The 20867-nt window shown below is 46.5% G+C and overlaps 1 long non-coding RNA gene across 1 annotated transcript; it reads left to right on the top strand.

Annotated features, from left to right (window-relative positions):
• The first annotated feature begins 4981 nt into the window (after window positions 1-4981).
• On the top strand, window positions 4982-18941 carry LOC310831980. The gene is made up of 3 exons (XR_014558084.1): window positions 4982-5652; window positions 12601-12671; window positions 18799-18941. It is a non-coding gene; the product is annotated as an uncharacterized lncRNA (long non-coding RNA).
• The last annotated feature ends 1926 nt before the right edge of the window (window positions 18942-20867 follow it).

The raw sequence follows: 20867 nt of genomic DNA, 5'->3' as shown, positions 1-20867 counted from the left end.
ATCACTGTTGCCTCTTCCTTTAGAAGGGGCTCACTGCTAAGGAACTCTGTCAAAGCCTCTTTGGTCAAAGGCAGCAATGCTTCCAAATACCCGTTGCTGAAACTGGTAGGGGAGACAGCTCTTGTGTTTGGGTCCTGCTTGCAGGCTTCCCAAAGGCTGGTTACTGTGACAATAGGATGCTGGGTTAGATGGGCCATTTGTCTAATCTAGCAGGCTCACCTTGCCAACAAAGGTCCATATAGGTAAAGCTATGGTTTTCCCAGTAGTGATGTATGGAAGTGAGAGCTGGACCATAAAGAAAGCTGATCGCCGAAGAATTGATGCTTTTGAATTATTGTGCTGGAGGAGACTCTTGAGAGTCCCATGGACTGCAAGAAGATCAAACCTATCCATTCTGAAGGAAATCAGCCCTGAGTGCTCACTTGAAGGACAGATCCTGAAGCTGACGCTCCAATACTTCGGCCACCTCATGAGAAGAGAAGACTCCCTGGAAAAGACCCTCATGTTGGGAAAGACTGAGGGCACAAGGAGAAGGAAATGACAGAGGATGAGATGGTTGGATAGTGTTCTCGAAGCTACCAGCATGAGTTTGACCAAACTGTGGGAGGCAGTGGAAGACAGGAGTGCCTGACGTGCTCTGGTCCATGGGGTCATGAAGAGTTAGACATGACTAAACAACTAAACAACAACAACAACAAACAACAGCAGGCACTTCTTATATTCTTTGGAGACTCCCTCCAACCTAGATGTCACGAACTGGCTGGACACTGAGGAGTGGTGGCTGAATCCTGATTAGTGGGCACTGGGAGAAGATGGTTTGGAGACTGACTTGGAAGAAGGTATCTGTGAACTGGGGGAACCGTAGTAGCCAGGTGATGAGAGTCAGAGGCAGGAGAAGCTGCAGGTAGGGGTGGATCTAAGCTTCAGTGTACCTAATTCTAGAGGGGCCCCAGAAGCGACTTTAGTCCACATTGCTTAAAAAATTGGGGTCTAGTGGACTCAATTTGAGTCGTACTGATTTGAGTCAAATTGATTAATTTTTTATTGTATATATTTCAACAGTCCCAAAGTTTGAGAGTCATTAGCACAGATGTTGTAAAGGTGCAATGATCTGTCATGGAATGACCCCACTGAAGAAGATAACAGTGGTTACCTAGACCTCGTTGCTGGTTGTGAAGGAGCCCCCATGACAGTTCAAGCTCCAGGGCCCCAAAAATGTAGATCCTCCACTGGCTGCAGGATTGAAGAGTGAAGAACAGGTGCAGAAGGAGGAAGAGATGGGTCAGGCAGGTGTAAAGTCAAGGGCTTCCACACCTCCTCCTCCTCCTCCTGTCCCCACCTCTCCTGCTCTATTGTCTCCCAGGACCAGAAGAGGAATGAAGAGGGAGGAGCAGAAGCAGGTTACATACAGGCAGAGTCTCCACCTGCTTATGTACAGCTTGGAGGGGTGGAGAGAGATACATAAATTGATGTCGGGAACAGGGCCTCTCTGTTGCGGCAACTGCCTCATTGGGTGCACACGTAGGAGTAGCTGAGAGATGTAGGACTGATGGGCATGCCTTTTCCTAGCTTGTAAGTGTGCTTTTTGATAATAAAGAGTTAATTCCTCAGGCATTCTCTGCCCGTCAGCACAGTGACACTAGAGCTAGCCTGGAACCGCAGAATCTGCACAGTAAAGCCAAGAGGGTGAAAGGGGCCTGCATGTTGGTCCTCTGTAATATCGCCGTGATCCTCAAAGTCAAACATTTCCTTCTATATTTATATATTCATAACAGCTCTGCTTGATTGATGAGGCAGAAGATTAAATGGGAGAGAGAACCCTTAATTAGATGGAAAGCATTCTGGAACTCCAAATTTAAGGCCAATACCAAGGAATTGCAGTTTCTTGATTAAAAAGAAATGGCATTGCCTGATACAAAAAAAGGGCTTTTTAGGAACCAAGTTATACTCAGAGTAAGCCCATTTAAACTAATGGACCTAAGTCTTATCCATTAATTTCCATGATCATACTCCGAACATGATAACATTGGAAGTAACTCAATGGGTTGTATCCGATGCTAATCCTGCTGAGAACAGACCCACTGGACTTAACGAACCTAAGATAGTAATGAACTTCAATGGGTCTACTCTGACCAGGACTAGCAATGAATACAACCTAAAGTTTTGTTCTTCATTCCCTCTGGACTGTCTAATCCATGTCCAGTTTAAAGAAGAGGAACCATAAGAAAAGAGGTGGTGGAGGTGTTGCAAATACAGCAGCAGGGATCATTCCACTAGTAACCTAAGGGTTAATTATGTTCTCAGTGCCAACTATCTGGGGGTAGGATAATGTTGCCTAGCAACCAGGCAGTGTGGCATGATCTTTGCTTAGCTAACATGAATTCTGTGTAGTTCTGAGGAAGTTATTAACCTGTATATTTTGTTGTTGAATGTCACCCTGCTACAAACAAGGCCTGACCTAAGAAAACTAACCCTCTCTGCTCCTTCCTCCTCAGATTATACACTGTTTTTGTTCTGTTTCCCCTCAATAATGTATTATCAATTTCTTTTCTCACTGGATTCCAAATGTGTTATTCAAGTGATATTGCTAACAGTGGGAAAGTCTTAAAGTTGCCCATCAAAACGTTGGCACCTGGGCAGCAAACTAGGCAAGCCACTTGGGTCAGCCTTCCCCACTATACATCCATATCTATTACCAAATATACGTTATACAAATCTATGTTCTCTTTCACCTACTTTTTGGCATGATGCATGTCCTTTTGGCTACGCATGCATGCTCAGTGCACAAACAAGTTTACCTTCCTCCACGCACCCACTTTATGCACTTCCAGGCTGTGTGAAAAGGACTCACTTTTTGCGCCAGAATTAGTGAGAAGTCAATATTTACTTTCCCTGCCCCAGACTCTGGCCTGGAGTTGATTAAAAAAAAATATGGATTGGAAGTGGGTTGGCAACTTAAATATATCTACATTGGCACCATGAGAGGAAGAAGGGAGCTTGGTGGGTTCAGTGCCAAGCTGGTGTAATAGACTTTGCTGGGCAAGAGACAAAGACTGAGCAGAATCTGGTCACGGTTAGGGGGTAAAAATGGGGTTCAGTTCTCAAAACCTTCCAGGTTCACATTTCCAGAAACAATACATGAAATGAAACTCCAAGGTGGATGTCCCATGTGAAAAGGATCTAGGGGTCTTAGAAGGCAGTTAGGTCATGTACTCATAGCAGTGACCACAGGAAGAAAGGGAGGGGTGCAGAGAAAAGAAAGGCCATGGTGCATCTGCACAACCAGATGCCGTCATTTGACCCAGCTGCAACAAAACATCTCTCTCCTGCATTAGTCTCTACGGCCACAGCAGGCGCTGAAACCTTCCAACAGTTAAACTTCACCTCCAAAGGTGCACTCCTCCATTGTCTCCCAAGACAGATAGATGCCAACAACAAGAGGAAGGCCACAATTTTAACATGGGTCAATAGTGTGATGCAGGAGCAAAAGGGGAAAAAAGCTAATGCTATTCTAGGCTGCACCAACAGAAGTATAATGTCCAGATCAAGAGAAGTAAGAGTTCCATCCTATTCTGCCTTAGTCAGACTCCACCTTGAGTACTGTGTCTAGTTCCAATGAAACATCGGGAAGGACTTTATGAAGGTAGAAGCTATTTGACAGCGGAAGGGGCTACCTAAGAAGGTGATGGACTCTGCTTCATTGGGGACTTTTAAACAGAAGTTTGGTTGGCCATGTGTCAGAGATTCGTTAACTGTGATTCCTACATTGCAAGGGGTTGGACTGGATGATCTTCAGGATTCCTTCCAACCCTACAATTCTATGGCACAGTCCAATCCATTAAGATATTTTTTTGAACCAATTCAGTGGACTTTGTGAAACTGAACTAGCTCGTTCCATGCTCTAAACCACCATTAGCCAAGGATTTGCTTGAGCCCAGCGAAGGAAAAAATATATATGCTGTGGCTGACTTAAGTGATTGACACCTTTTGATTTCACAAGCATCCGTCCTTTGTCATTGGCCTTGCCTTTTCCCTCTTCCTTTCCCCCACCCCTTATTTTTCAACTTTTTTTCATTCCAACGTGAGGGAAATGGCTTGCAGGATGTGACACAGAATCTGCTTAAACATGAGAGAAGGAATAGGCTCATGATACAATGCCCCATTTCCCCGGCCCGCTCCCTGCTCCCAGGGGTATTCTGCAACCATTTTAATGAAAAGAATGGTGGCTTAAAAGTGCTGCAAAGCTCAAGACATTTTCACTGGATAAAAACACATATGGTTGTTGGTGGGGGGGGGGACTTCCTCTCTCTCTTTTGAGGAGGAGCAGCTTTAAATCTTTCAAGCTTCGTGAAATGAAATTTGCTTGGAAATATGTTAAAATATGCAAAGGGATGAAGCTGTGTGACAATGATGGGATGATTTTAAAACCCTGGTTCCAGGGCCTAGCAGCTCTTGAAAGGATCTCATAGATGTTGCAGCAACAGAATCCTTTCCCGGCATATATAAATGCATTTAAAAATGATAAAGGCAGGCCATTCCTCTCCCCTAGTTAGTGATGGTAAGGGGTTACTTTCATGCTCCGGAAAAAGAGGGTGAATATAAAAGTCCACTGAAAGACTAGATCCTTCTCTTTCCTGTTCCTGAGAAGAACACACAGACTTTATTGCTGTGATCATCCATGACCTACATTTTGGTTTTCATAGCCTTGTGTGCTCTCTTGCCTTCCCTCCCTGATCTTGCTACCACTGAAATGACCTGAAAATGGATGATTCATGTTCTTTCAAGACCTGGAAGGCACAGGTCAGCCTTCCCCCCTCTTTGCACATCACATTTCTCCCTCCTGGCATGCATAAAAGAACATAGGAAGAGCTCTGCTGGTTCACGCCAAAGGCTCACCTAGACATAGAATCATAGAGTTGGAAAGGGACCCTGAGGATCATCTAGTCCAGGGTTCCCCAAACTTGTGTCTCGAGCTTTTTTGGACTACAACTCCCATCACCCCTAGCTAGCAAGACCATTGGTCAGGGATGATGGGAATTGTAGTCTGAAAACAGCTGGAGACACAAGTTTGGGGAAACTCGGTTTTGTCCAAATTCCTGCAATGCAGCTATCCCATACGAGGATTGAACCTGCAACCTGGGCATCATCAGCACCATGCTCTAACCAACTGAATTATCCAGTTCCCACAGTGGCCAACCAGACACTCATGAGAAGCCCGAAAGCAGGACCTGAGTGCAACTGCACTCTCCTTACTTGTGAGTCCCAGCTGCTGGCGTTCAGAGGAAATCCTGAGCTTGAGGGACCAACAGCTTGACTCATCCTAGGGCAGCTTCCTGTGCCCTAAATCAGCCTTTCCCATGGGTGTTGTTGCAGCTCAGAAGAACTTGATGGATCAGATGAAGAAGGCCTATCTAGTCCAGCACCCTGCTCTCACAGTCGCCAACCAGATGTCTATGCGAAACCCATAAATACAATGCACCACTAAGCTAACTATGAACCTAACCACAATTTCTGGAATGCATGATGCTCCACAGCTGTGCCAACGATCATCAGAAAATTAAAAGCAGCAACTGCAGTGACATCAACTCAGGAACTCAGAACACTGTTGTGTGAGCACCGCTGTGATCTTGGAGGCATCTCTTTGTTTTCAAGGTACTCCATCCTGTTTTCCCACTGCAACAGCCAGCAAGGCAACTTACAAGCATAGCATTAAATACAAAGCCATAGATGAGACCTAATTGTGTCTGGCGTGCTGCTAGGATGGTAGTAGCAGCCGGTTCTAAAGCAAAAGAAGTTTGGGCGTTGGGCATTATTTGGTGTGGAAGATGCCTTCAGTAACCAGAGAAGAAGTGGATGGGTAGTAGCAAGGGGCAGAGAGGAAGTTTGCATGTCATAGTGGCAAACCTACATGGGGATCCCAGTGCGATAAAAATGCATGCATATATTAAAGACAGGCTAGAAATTATTATTATTATTAATAATAATAATAATAGAAGGAGAAGAAATGCAATTAATTATAAGGTTGCAGCATAGCTGTGCCCTTTCTGCTTCCTGTCAAGCAGTGGGCATTGGTGTCATTTGTACAATACTCACGCTGTTACAATTTGTCTGCGATAACAGAAGCGTGAGAAATATTTGCAGTCCAGTCCTGAGCTGGATTTGGCTTCCTGCTGTGCAACAGACAAAAACCAGACCAGATTAATCAGGGAGCCTGCCCAAGGCGCAAGAAGAACAGGGAGATGTCCCCCCCCCCCTCCTGTCACTGTAGCTGACTTGTTATAATCCTGTGAATTTTGCAAGTCCTTAACTGTCACTGGAGTGGAAATGCGTTTATTTATTTATTTTTGCAGAAAGCGAGAGGAGGGTCTAGTGTGAATATTCTTGGAGGGCATGAGGCCTGCAGAAATAAGTGGGAAAGAGCTTAAAAGCATACATGTTCTTGTTGTATGCAAGTTTCTCCAATTTGTTTCCATGGGGCTCACACCAAAGAACTTACTCTGCTCTGCCAGGGATGGATAAAAATCAAATGCGGGTTGCACTTAAAGATGAACCCACCAAATCCACACTTTTCAAAAGAATATGCGAAATGAAATACAGCCTTTTTATTTCTTTCTTTTTTTTGAAATTCACACTTTTCTGATTTTTCAATGCAGAGCCAAGTAATGCATACTAAAATGAATATTCATGGCTACAGTGTACATTTAAAAAACTGTAAATTAGTGAATACAATGTGTACAAATGCGTTCTATAAAGGGAAATAGCTTTGCACAAATACATTAGGAGAAATTGATGCTAAAATGCTGGTGAATTTTCATTCGCCATTGCAAACTGATGTGGAAATGAGGAGAACTGAATTTAAGAATGAAGAGGAAATGAGAAACGGAAAGGAACCAAAATTGACAGATTCACCACTTTCTGCCCTCAGCTAATGATGTCAGTTGGCGTTTGTTATAACTTCATTTCTTGCCTTGAAGTGGTAGCATCAACAGAAGAACAATTGCCCACTCCCCGTTTTGCGTTGCAAGGGAAGCTACAGGTGGATGGGAAAAGAAATTGGTCCCCGTGGTGAAGCGATTTCCAGGAGCTGTGTTAGCGAAAACAAGAAAGAATCTTATGGCAGCTGAAAGACGAATGCATTTATTACAGCCCAAGCTTTCATGGCACGCAGTCTGCTACATCAGATGCATGAAGTCGTCTGCACCCCACGAATGCTTATGTCACAATACATTTGTTCAGTCTGTCATGTGCTACAAGACGCGCTGCTTGTTTGTCTTCCGTTTGTTTGTGGTGGAGTCATTACAGGCATTGCAGGCAAGCCAGATATACAGACCATTGCTGTCTGTCCCCAGAAGATGGAAAAATCAGTGTGGAAGTGGTGGCTTTGTGTGAAACAAGCACAGCTCTTTCTGTATTTTCTGGTGGTTTTGTTTGTGGGACTTCTGCAGGAACACAATGCCAATGCCCCATTTGCTTAGTTTCCATGTGTCCGGTGAGCAGAAAAACAGAGGAGCAGCACCGTTTTTAAAAAGTTGTTAAATATGTGTGTAGGTCAGGCATAGGCAAACTCCGCCCCTCCAGATGTTTGGGACTACAATTCCCATCATCCCTAGCTAACAGGACCAGTGGTCAGGGATGATGGAAATTGTAGTCGCAAACATCTGGAGGGCTGGAGTTTGCCTATGCCTGGTGTAGGTGGTCCTTCAAGGTAGCCTGATCCCAAATGGTTTAGGGCATGGGTAGTTTAGGATTGCATCCTGCAGTACATTGCATTGAGAAGCACCATAGCTCAGTGTCAGAGCATTTGTGTTGCATATGGACAAGCCGCAGATTCAGTTCCCGGCAGCTTCAGGTAGGGCTGGCCCTGAAAGCCCAGAGAGTCACTGCCGGTTACTCTAGATCAGTGGTTCCCAAACTTTCCCTTTTATGAACTATTTGAAAATTGTGTGTGTGTGTTGGCGGACCCCTTCATGTTTTTTCTGCCTGTTGTATCAACTGTAACACGCTGCGCTAGATGCTGTATGGCTTTTAATTGTATTTAGACAGGCACACTGAGGACATATACCCTCAATGAAGCTTGTGGACCAGTGGTGGTCCATGGACCATAGCAGGGGTGCCAGTTCAAAGGATCTGAGCTGTTCTGCCCCCCATATCCTTTGGGAGGGAGGAGGGTCCCCCAATGTAGAAGGAGGCATAGTGCGAGAAAGGAAGAGCCAATGACCATTGAAGTCACACTGTGCTCTACATTTGTTCTCCTCTGATGGAATGTTGTGCATGTGGCGCAGGGCCCCCTCAATTTTCGGTGCAAGTTGGCACCTCCCATGGTCAGCAAACTTTTTCAGCAGGGGGCCGGTCCACTGTCCCTCAGACCTTGTGAGGGGCCAGACTATATTTTGAAAAGAACAAATTCCTATGCCCCACAAATAACCCAGAGGTGCATTTTAAATAAAAGGACACATTCTACTCATGTAAAAACACACTGATTCCTGGACTGTCCGCGGGCTGGATTGAGAAGGCAATTGGGCCGCATCTGGCCCCCGCATCTTAGTTTGCCTACCCATGCTCTGGACCATAGTTTGGGACTACGAGTTTGGCATATTGAGCTAGATGGACCAATTGGGCTGACTCAGTATGCGGCACCCTCTTATGTTCCTGTGCTTCTACTTATGTAAGTGCCTGGAATGCTAATTGTATTTTATTATATTTTATGAAGCGCCCCAGCTGGGTGTTGGGAACAGTTTTATGACTGTTAATATTATTGCTCTGATTCTCATGTTACTGTTGGGGAGAGACTAAGGTGAGGCCCGGCAGTTTTCTACTTTTTAAAAAAGAAAGAAAGGAAGAAAGGAAGAAAGGAAGAAAGAAAGAAAGAGAAAGAAAGAAAGAAAGAAAGAAAGCAGAATCAGGTTTCGAACTTTTTTTATTCATGTTTGGCCACAAACCTTCAAATCTCAGTTGCAATGCTCGGCGCAGTAGGCCCTCGTAGAAAGAGGGTCCTGGAGATCCCACTAGACCAGGGTTGGGGAACCTTTTTCCACCCAAGAGCCACAGCTCCTCACATGCAAGTTTCCAAGGGTTGTGTGCACATGATGGCTGGAGCCAGAGGGAGAAGTGGACCATGGAGGCAGAGCATAGACATGATGGCTAGTAGCCACTGATTGCCTTATCCATCATGAATTTGTCCAGCCCTCTTTTAAAGCTAGGCACACTTCCACTTATCCTGTGCCTAGAAAGCATGGGTCCAAGCAGTTCCCCCCTTTCCCCATTCCTAGGGAAAACCTGCTCTTTATTGCTCAACTGGGGCAAACTTCAATCTGGAGAAAACCCCAGTTTGCTCCAATTGAGCACTAAAGAGTGGTTTTCTCCAGAGGGGAAGAAGCAGGGCAAGAGGAAGTGTGGGTAAGTCCTTGGTAGCCATCACTGACTCACTGTGGCAGTGAGTTCCATAGTTTAACTTTGCACTGCTTGAAGAAGTGATTTCTTTCATCTGTCCTGAATCTTCTAACATTCAGCATTGTTGGATGTCCATGACTTCTTGTGTTATGGGAGAGGGAGGAAAACTTTTCTCTATCCGCCTTCTACATGCCTTGCACCATTTTATTAAATTACATCATGTTCTCTCTTCCTCCTCTTTTCGCTAAACCAGGCATGGCCAAACTTGGCCCTCCAGATGTTTTGGACTGCAACTCCCATAATCCCTAACAGGACCAGTGGTCAGGGATGATGGGAATTGTAGTTCCAAAATAGTATGGAGGGCCAAGTTTGGTCATGCCTGCACTACACCAAAAGGTCCTGCAGCTACTGAGGTATATTTTGAACCTATTGTAGGACAATTGTGTTTCCGCCTGTCCCCCACTGGCCAGTATATCTTCAAAATTACACTCTTCTGGTTTTTCCAAATAGTTGCATAACAGCCATTGGTGGAGTATCAGAATGCAATGTACAGGAGCCAGACTAAAGCAGAGCATTGCGAGATTTGCTTTGTTTTTCGGGAGAAGCAGGAGATCCACCAGGCAGAGCCTGGTGCAAAAGGCAGCACTTACTGTATAACTAAATAATTGTGACCCAAATAATATTTTGTGTGTGCCAGAACCGAGCAATTCTTTCTCTTTCACACACAAATTCAAGTCTTTGAGAGTGCATCCAATGTAAGTCCTGCTCAGAATAGACCCACTGAAATTAATGGACATGACTAACTTAAGTCCATTAATCTCAATGGGTCTACTCTAAGTTGAACTTACCTAGGCTTGCCATACATCCGGAAAATTCTGGACATGAATCGGATACCTAAAATAGCATCTGGGGATTCCCTTGGCTGGGGAGGGAGGGAGGTGATGCAGCAGTGGTGGCGGTGGCACAACTGGAGCAACATCTGTCGCAAGCCTGACCATTTTCGCTTTTTCCAGGGGGCGTGTTGGGGGGTGTTTTCACATTTGTTTTTGCCTGTGCCTTCCCCTACAGCAGTGGTGATAGCCCCCAACAGCTGCCCGATGCAGGGAAGGCCCAGGCAGGACTGGAATGTTGTGGGTATGTGGCAACCCTACCCAAAACTTTATTTTGAGAGGGAAAAGCTCGACAACTTTCCCTGGATTTTCACTTTTGGGAATATGGCAACCCTAACTTAGGCTCCAATAGCGACGCAGGTGGTGCTGTGGGTTAAACCACAGAGCCTAGGACTTGCCGATCAGAAGGTCGGCGGTTCGAATCCCCACGACGGGGTGAGCTCCTGTTGCTCGGTCCCTGCTCCTGCCAACCTAGCAGTTCGAAAGTAGGTCAAAGTGCAAGTAGATAAATAGGTACTGCCATAGCTGTCAAGTGTCCCTTATTTGAAGGGACAGTCCCTTATTCCAGCGCCATGTCCCGCTGCTGTCCCTTATTGATGGATGTCCCTTAAATGTCCCTTAAATGATGTCCCTTAAATTTCAAAGGAAGCAGCTCCTCTCCCTCCCTCCCTGCCGGCCAGGGGGGTGGAACTTGCATGCCTTGTGTGTGGCTAGTTAATGCAAGCTGAGGGGGTTTTTGAATGCTGGACGCCATTTTGTTGCATGTGCTGCTGCAAACTTTGCACTGCAAATCCAGGCCGGGGAGCCATCTTAAGTTGAGGCTGCATAGGCCTTGTGGTGCATGTGATTCAGATTCTATTCAGTTGAACCTCTGGTTACAAAGTTGGTTGGACAGTGTTCTCGAAGCTACCAGCATGAGTTTGACAGGACTGGAGTGCCTGGAACAGGTGAGGCTGCAGGTCCCTTATTTTAGCTGCTGGTCCCTTATTTTCAAGGCCGCTGGTCCCTTATTTTCAAATCTGTAAGTTGACAGCTATGGGTAACGCTCTGGCGGGAAGATAAACAGTGTTTCCGTGTGCTGCTCTGGTTTGCCAGAAGTGGCTTGGTCATGCTGTCCACATGACCCAGAAGCTGTACGCCGGCTCCCTCAGCCAATAAAGCGAGATGAGCGCCGCAACCCCAGAGTCGGTCACGACTGGACCTAATGGTCAGGGGTCCCTTTACCTTTTAACTTAGGCCCCATATGCACCACACTTTTAAAGTACTATGATACCACTTTAAATATTCATGGCTTTCCCCAAAGAATCCTGGGTAGTGTAGTTTGTTAAGGGTGCTGAGAGTCGGCAGGAGAACCCTATTCCTCTTACAGAACTAAAACTCCCATCCGCCCAGCCAGCTTGGCCTATTTGCCTTAACAGTCAGTCCTTCCTCCCAGGGAATTCTGGGAGCTTGAGTTCCACAACTTGAGGAGGTGGCTTGGGGGCTCAGATTCTCTGCTGTGGCTTTAATTAGATGGTTTTTCTTTGCTTAAAGAAAAAGTGTATATGATTTAATTCTTGTTTTCCTCTTGAGTTAGCTCAAAGAAGTTCGGAAATTTCAACAGGGCTTTGTTTTTTTAAACAAGCAGTTGCTTTTAGGAACCTGAAACACAGACAAGATTTTCAGGGTTGGGATTTGTATGGGAAAATTTATTACCAAAATAAAGCAGAATAAGCAAGGAAGGCGGCACAGAGGCCGCCATGACTAACTTGTGAAATTCCTGGGAGGGAGGGAGGGAGGGAGGGAGGGAGGGAGGGAGGGAAAGAAGGAAAGCAGGTTCACATAGATCCTGGGCGTGCAAAATTGCAATAAACCACACATTGTAAATTATTTTGCAAAATGATAACACAAAATGATGTGCGCAGAAGAACATCGGCGGAGCTTTGCAGGAGAGGATGATGCAATGAACAGAGATCCACAGAAATCAAAGGCTCCCACAGTTGCAGGGTGAGAGGAAAGGGGCTCAGTGGTTAGAGCATGGGGTTTGCATGCAGAAAGTCTCAGCTTCAGTCCCAACCAACTGAAATACTGCCTGAAACCTAGGAGAACTGCTGCCAGTCAGTGTCCGCGGTACTGAGCTAAATTGAACCAATGGTCAGACTTGGTAAGAGGCAGCTTCCTATGTTCTTAAAAGTAGGTCATTTTCAGCTGGCTGGCAGAGGCTGGAAAGAAGCAGTCCAGTGTGCTCTGAGTCTGTTAAATCCAGGGACCATAGCTGATTCTGCCCTGGGCCTCCGTTTTGTTGTTTGCTGCAAAATCTTTAATATTGTTTTTCAGCCAGGATGTCGCCCGATTTTTCAACCGACTCCTTAAGGAGGCTTGGCCATCTTTGACAAAGTGATCTTCCTTGGGGTAAGATGTTGGGCATTTTCCTTTTGGCATCCCTGTTGGTTTCTTAGAGGCTTTCTATTAGTATCTATTGTTTTGTGATGGATTATGTTTTGCGCAGGTCGTGTGGATCCAGCAAAGCTTTACTGAAGGTTGGAGTAAATTTACACACATTTGGAACATCAGAAAGCCGCCTTATCACTAGTCAGACAATATACTGGTCCATGTAGCTCAGTACATCCCACACTGACTGGCAGCAGCTCTAGAATCATAGTAGAGTTGGAAGGGACCCTGAGGATCATCTAGTCCAACCTGGAATACGCAGCTGTCCCATAACGGGGATCAAACCTGCAACCTTGGTGTTATCAGCACCTCACACTAACCAAGTGAGCTATCCAGGCACTTCAGGCAGGAGTCTTCCCCAGCCCCACTTGGAGATGCCAGGGTTGAACCTGAAACCTTATGCATGGACATTGGTCCATCTAGCTTTGTACTGTATACACTGTGACTCTCCAGGGTTTCAGACAGGAGTCTTTTCCAACCCTACCCAACTTTGCCAGGGATTGAACCTGGGACCTTAAAAATACAGAGCTGATGCTCTACAACAGAGCTGCAGATGGAGGGGTGTATCTGTGTAGAAACACCTGACTTCTGGCTGGCTGGAATGTAGACTACTGCACATAGTAAAGAGTCCGCCTGCTTTTGCCTGTGGCCCTGCTCACCTCTGTCATGCGGCCCCTGGAAAGTTGCCCACAAAGGAATGCGGCCCCCGGACCAAAAAAGGTTCCCAATCCCTGCTCAAGTGTCTGTCTGTGTAAGATTCTCTTATGTCCTACGTATACATGGTATATAGCTCTGTTAGGCGTCTGTGTGGGCATGTCAAGAAAGCAAGGAGCACAGCTGCGAAACGTGAGGCCGAATCCTGCAAACTCCATCCTCCACTTAGGGGTACAAGTGCACACAGCAAACGCCAATCCAAATACAGTGGTACCTCGGGTTACATGCGCTTCAGGTTACACACGCTTCAGGTTACAGACTCCGCTAACCCAGAAATAGTGCTTCAGGTTAAGAACTTTGCTTCAGGATGAGAACAGAAATCGTGCTCCGGCGGCGCGGCAGCAGCAGGAGGCCCCGTTAGCTAAAGTGGTGCTTCAGGTTAAGAACAGTTTGAGGTTAAGAACGGACCTCCGGAACGAATTAAGTACTTAACCCGAGGTACCACTGTAGTGGTAAAGGAATAACTTCTGGCAGTCGAGACAGATCCTGGATCCCTCCTAAAACAAAGCAAATGCTGGGGGGGGGGGAGAGACATGCAGGGAGTTGTGATAACTGTTAGCGAAAGGATATTAGCTCTTTGGCCACCTGCTTTGCTTTTTCGGAGAGGTGCATGAGTCACTTCGATGGAGCACAATACCTTCGTGTAATGTACATCTCAGCTTTCCAGCTCGCAGCATTAAAAACATCCTGCTTCCTGCAGCCATGTGCCATCTGCCCAGAGCAATCAGCGCGGATCAAAGCATGCGCTTCCCGATGGCCTGGATGCTGTTTCCTCTCCATCCGTGGTTTTGTTTTGGGTATGTCTGAAGTATGTTGTACAGCCCACATCTTGCCCTGCATCCTCCGCTGCCTGAGTTAGTGCTCCACTTGGAGATTTCTCTTCGTCTGCGCCCAGACAGCTTCCTCTGTGGCTGATCTAATGCTGGAGAGAACCCAGAAGAGGGAGGGAAGCATTGCAAGAAAAGGGTACCAAGCTAGGGGTTGTGCTTGAGTGGCTCTTCCAGGGCACGGCTCAATGGCAGAGCATTCGCTTTGCACACAGAAGGTCTCAGGTTCAATCTCCAGTGGCATCTCCAGGTAGGAGACACCTGAGACCCTGGAGAACTGCAGCCAGTTAGTCCTGAGCCATTGGTCTGGCTCATTATAAGGCTTCTTCTGTTTCCGTGAGTGACCCACACTGAGCTGGTTTCACCAGGGGTGAGGAATCTCCAGCTCAGGAAGCCAGTGTGGCCCTCCAGGGTCCCTGATCCAGCCCTCAGGCTACCTTGAGCTCCTTGCAGGAAAGGTGAGATATAAATGTAACAGTGAAATCAAATTTAGTCCCTCATAAAGCCTGGCTGCATTAGAAGGAGAGGCGAGGCCACAAGCCCCCTGCCCCATCAGCTTGGCTGGGAGCAGCTGTAATTTTCGCTCCTCCTTTCCCAGAAGGGGCCTGTGCAATAACCCCAGAACTAACATTTGGTTATTTCCCTCCTCCGTCCCTGTTTTTCTTCTCCTTTGAGGAAGGTTGTAGGCAGTGCTATTTTTCTAGAAAAAAAGGTGCCAGAAAGCACCACAAACACTTCCGAATGGCAATGGCGCCCACCTAAGAGGTGCTGGAACTGAGGTCCGGCAAGTTCTGGCTACAAAAAAGGCCCTAATTGTAGGTTATTGATAGGTAAAGGTAAAGGACCCCTGGACAGTTAAGTTCAGTCAAAGGCGACTGTGGGCTGCGGCGCTCATCTCACTTTCAGGCTGAGGGAGCTGGCATTTGTCCACAGACAGCTTTCTGGGTCATGTGGCCAGCATGACTAAACCGCTTCTGGCACAACGGAACACCATGACAAGTGCTAGAGCACACAGAAACATCGTTTACCTTCCCGCTGCAGCGGTACATACTTATCTACTTGCACTGGTGTGCTTTCAAACTGATAGGTTGGCAGAAGCTGGGACAGAAGAACGGCAGCTCACCTTCTGATCAGCAAGCTGAAGAGGCTCAGTGGTTTAGACCACAGCGCCACCCACTCTATCACTCAGTGATAGAGCATCAGTCAGTGTGGACAAAACTAAGCTAGGTGGACCAGCAACATTGCAACATTCCCCACTTGTGATTCCTAGCAACTGGCATTCAGAGACCTACTTTCTCCAGCAGTGGAGGTAGAACACCATCACCATGCCTAGCAGCCACTGATAACCCCACCCTCCATGAATCTGTGCGATCCCACTTTAAAACCATTCAAGTTCGTGGCTGTTGCTACATCTTGTGCAAACAAATTCCATTAGTTTTAACTGTGTGCTGCAGAAGATGTACTTTCTTTTGCCTGTCTTGAGTCTTCCAACATTCAGCTGCAATTCTTCTATGTTACAGTTCTTATAATGCAGTTATAGAAGTTGGCCTTGATGAACAGCATTTGTTTCCCAGAAGCACTCTCCTCCCCATCAGATCCAGAAGAAGCGCTACAGATAAAATCTAGGCCAGCGGGGCAGGTATTCCTTCAGAGAGCTGACTTGATGGCAGTCAGAAGCCTCACAGGAGGGGTCTTGAGGGAATTACCCTCCTTCTGCCAGTAGTGGTTCTGAGGCTATGTTTACACTGTACATTTAAAACACATTACGTCCTCCAAAAGAATCCTGGAAACTGTGATTTGTTAAGGGTGCTGGGAATTACAGTGGTGCCTCAGGTTACATACACCTCAGGTTACATACGCTTCAGGTTACAGACTCTGCTAACCCAGAAATAGTACCTCAAGTTAAAAACTTTGCTTCAGGATGAGAACAGAAATCGTGCAGCGGCGGCGTGGCAGCAGCAGCAGGAGGCCCCATTAGTGGTGCTTCAGGTTAAGAACAGTTTCAGGTTAAGAACGGACCTCTGGAACGAATTAAGTACTTAACCTGAGGTACCACTGTATAGTTTTCTAGGGTAAACTATAGTTCCCAGGTTCTTTGGGGGAAGAAATGTGCTTTCAATATGTTTTGAATGTAGCCAGACAACTCTCATCCCTGGAAGGACACTCCTCCACCCCAGAACAGATCCAGGAGCAGAACAGTTTTAAACTCACTTTTTCGTTTCCTGACATGGCACACCTCACAGCTACTTTGCAATCTTACATGATGTCTGAGAAATCCTCCCTCACCCACAATTCCCTCCCTCTTTATTAAAAAAAAACAAAAACAGGCATGCATAAAGGTGCACTTCCATAAGCCGTGCACAGATTTAACGTTATTAAAAGGAGGCAAAAAAGCAAAATGAAGCACGATTGCAGGAAACATCTCTTCCAGTCCTAAGAAGAGATGTTCTGCAGCGGTGGCGGCTGTTCCGGAAACACAAGGAGCAGTTGCGGGATGTCAAAGAAGATCAATCAAAAGGAAACCATCAGGATGGCAAGAAAGGGTCTGATATGAAAAATTAAAAGCTCGGAGGTCTTTTGTTGCGAAGCCACAGCGCTGAGTGCCATCTCAGACCATTGGCCTGCGATTTAGGAATCTGGAAAGAACAAGCCCAGGCAACATGCATGTGGCCCACTGCTATGGGGGGGGGGTGTTATTTATTATTTGTGCATGCCAGGAAAAGGGTACCTAAAGCACATGACAGCATCAGGGGGAAGGAGGGGAGATGCAAGACTCAGGTGCCTTTAAATGAAACCACAATCGGGAGCAGTGATGTTAAGCCTAATAAGCCTTGTGGGTCTGTTACGTCTTTCCTGAATTTGCCCACCCCCCTCCTCTCTGTTTTCCTTTTCTTCAGAGAGCCAGACTCCAGAAAGCGGAGTGTGGAATCTGACACTAGCATGTAAGCAGGAGAGAGAGAGACCCAGAAATGGGATGCATTATTTATGAGCAGAAAACAAGGCCTCGGTGTTAACAAGGGCAAAGTTATTTCAAGGAGAAAATGGCTCCTGTTATGTGCCATCAGCCCCAGCCAGCTTCCCTTCTGGAAAAAGATCAGTATTTACAGGACGCTTCCAGACAGCACAAAACCAGTCCAAGTCGCATCTTATCCCCTTGGGCCAAACACTGTTCTTATTGGCTGTGTGGTGGTGTGGAGAGCCTCTTTCCCTTTGCTAAGCAGGCAGAGGAAGTTTGAGTGTGGGATGAGCACTGGAAGAAAGACCAAACCTTGGTCTCCTCAAGAGGCAAACTCTTCCCTCTCTCGCTCTCTCTCTCCGTTTTAAGTTTAAAAATTATCAGCTGATTCCTTCCAAACAGGTAAATGCACAGAGACATCCAGAAAGCAGAACACAGAGCTTCTTCTGAACGCTGTGTTGCAAGTTGTCTCTCTCTCTTGTCTATCAATTGAGCATATGAAACAACCTTGCCTTGATCCAGGATAGGATACCACCCACTGCTACTGGACCTGGGATATTAAGCAGCAGAACTTTTAGCTCCTCTCACAGCCACTCCTGCATCAGCAGGTGTGCCGAATTGGCTCCACTGGTGTGTTTGATTCTCTTCCCAATAAGCAGCAGCAACCCACCTGCCAAGAAGCTAACATATGGCTCCACCCCAGCCAGCCACTTTGGGTTGTAGCTCAACAGCAGAGCATCTGCCTTGCATGCGGAAGGTCCCAGGTTCGATCCCAGGCATCTCTGCTAAGGGCTGGGAGAGACTTGCTGTCTGTAATACTTGAGAGCTGCTGCCCATCAACGGAGACAATAGTGTTAGAAATGGACCAGTGGCCTGACGTAGTACAGTGGTACCTCGAATTAAGTACTTAATTCGTTCCGGAGGTCTTTTCTAAACCTGAAACTATTCTTAACCTGAAGCACCACTCTAGCTAATGGGGCCTCCTGCTTCTGCCGCGCCGCCACTGCGCGATTTCTGTTCTCATACTGAAGCAAAGTTCTTAACCCAAGGTACTATTTCTGGGTTAGTGAAGTCTGTAACCTGAAGCGTATGTAACCTGAAGCGTATGTAACCCGAGGTACCACTGTACTATATTGACCTGAATATAAGCGGCACCCGCAAATTAGCTGCACCTTTAAAATTCAAGGGGAAAAAAATAAAAAAATACAATACCCGAATATAAGCTGCTCCCTTAAAATTGGAGAGAAAAAGAAAAAAGTCAATTACCGGTATAAGGCAGCTTCCTGTGTTATGGATTTATTTAATTGGCAACACTTATCCTGAGCAGAATTTGGTGTTACTTAATACAGAATGTATTTTCTGCCTCAGCAAAAAACCCAACCCCGCAAACCCAACTCTGGATAGGTCCAGAGCTGAAACAATTTATTTAGGGCAGACAGGGAAGGTGAATCCTGTGTCTTCCTCCTTGGCCCTTCCCCTCCCCTCCCCTCTTACCCCACCCCACCTGCAGCTGCCATTTTGACACTGGCTCATTGATTCCACCTCAGGCTTCATTAACAGTTATTGCCTTCCCTCCATCCGGCTTTTACAGTTCCTTAGTGAAGATGTCTGTTACACCAAGATACCCCATGAGGAATAGCAGGAGCTCTTTAAGCAAATAATGAAAAGGAGCTGCCTCAGGTCCTGTTTGCAGGTAGGAGCTGACAAGGACTTCCTCCCAGAGAACATATTTTCAGTGCTCCCCCCCAAAAAAAAATGTTTAGGGTTACTCTCATTTTCCTACTCATATTGAAAATTGAAATACTGCCCTTCAATGAGGCCAAACTTAGAGTCTCAAAATGTTTAGGGGTATGTGTACCCCTGCACCCCCCCGAAAAAAGCACTGCATATTTTACTATGTTTTTATATATGCCATAAGCCGCCCAGAGTGGCTGGGGAAACTCAGACAGATAGGCGGGGTATAAATGAGAATATTATTATTATTAAACTATGGAATCCACTCCCACAAGAAGTACTTAAGCCAACCATTAAAAAAGGTAAAGGGACCCCTGACCATTAGGTCCAGTCGTGGCTGACTCTGGGGTTGCGGCGCTCATCTCGCTTTATTGGCCGAGGGAGCCGGCGTACAGCTTCTGGGTCATATGGCCAGCATGACTAAGCCGTTTCTGGCGAACCAGAGCAGCGCACGGAAACGCCGTTTACCTTCCCACCGGAGCGGTACCTATTTATCTACTTGGACTTTGACATGCTTTCGAACTGCTAGGTTGGCAGGAGCAGGGACTGAACAACGGGAGCTCACCCCGTCGCGGGGATTCAAACCGCCAACCTTCTGATCAGCAAGTCCTAGGCTCTGTGGTTTAACCCACAGCGCCACCCACATCCCAAGACAACCATTAGAGGGCTTTAAAAGAGGGTTAAACAAACTCATGGAGAATAAGGCTCACAGTGGCTACTAGCCATGATGGCTATGCACTACCTTCACTCTCAGAGGAGGTTGTTGGCATCTTTTTGTCTCAAGAGACAATGGAGTGTGCCTCCAGAGGTGAAGTCAAACCACTTGAGAATCACAGCACTTGCTGGGGCTACAGAAACCAGTATCTCACAACTGCTGCCTCCTGTGTTGTTTTTGCTGCATTAGCAGCACCGAAGTGACATCTCTGGGGCACTAGCCTGGGCAGTCTGTATGGAGGCTCTGGGCTGCCCAGACGACATGACGCCTCTGGGCCTCACTGATGTGGTCCGAAGGAAAGTAGAGCAATATGTTTGACACCAGCTTGGCTGCAGGACTTGCTAGAAGGAGGCGTACAAGGGGCCATCCAACCGCCTTAGGGATTTGTCTGGGTTTTACTCCTTAGCTTTTTCTTCTCCCACCTGAATACCAGTTGCTGAGAATCACAATTTGGGAGCGGGCTGTTGCAGTCATGTCCTGCTTGTGGGCTTCCCATGGGCATCTGGTTGGCCACTGTGAGAAGAGGATGCTGAACTAGATGGGCCTTTTATCCGATCCACCAGGGCTCTTCTTATGAACCACAAGAGCTTCCATGGGTAAGGCTGGTTTAGGATATAGGAAGCTGCCCTATGCTAAGTCAGACTTTCGGTCTGTAAGGATTGCATCTGAATTCCAGTTGCTGGAAACCACAGGTGAGGCGAGTGCTATTACACTCCTGTCCTCCTTATAGGCTTCCCTTAGGCATCTCACTGACCACTGTGGGAACACGATGCTAGAGATAATTGCTGTACAATAGTAACTTTCCAACTCACAGTGGGGAGCTGTTTCTCCTTCAAAACCCATGTGTGTTGCAAAGCATTCTTGTGCATGTTCTCGGTCAGTACGGGGCACATTGCATACCCCAAATAATAATCTGTTGCATACCCAACAAATCACTGCAATTAGCAGGAGAGGGCTATTCTGTAAAGTTTAAGAATCAGGCCTCTAGTGTGGTGGCACTGACCTTTTGGAGCTCCCTTCCATTAGATATCAGATTCTGTCATTTGGGCACCTATTGAACACCTTCCTTCTCCAACATGCCTTTTAAGCTTTTTTTTTTTTAAAAAAATCTATATTAGATTTGAAATTCACAAAATGGCTGGTGTTGACATGGTCTGTTGCAAAGCACCCATTTCCCAGAAGACAAACTAGTCAGTCTAAAAGTGGGGGGG

The sequence above is a fragment of the Podarcis gaigeae genome, assembly GCF_964106915.1.
Source record: "Podarcis gaigeae genome assembly, chromosome: 14".
NCBI lineage: Eukaryota > Metazoa > Chordata > Lepidosauria > Squamata > Lacertidae > Podarcis > Podarcis gaigeae.
The sequence above is the reverse complement of the archived record's forward strand: the minus strand, read 5'-3'. Positions and strand labels throughout refer to the sequence as shown.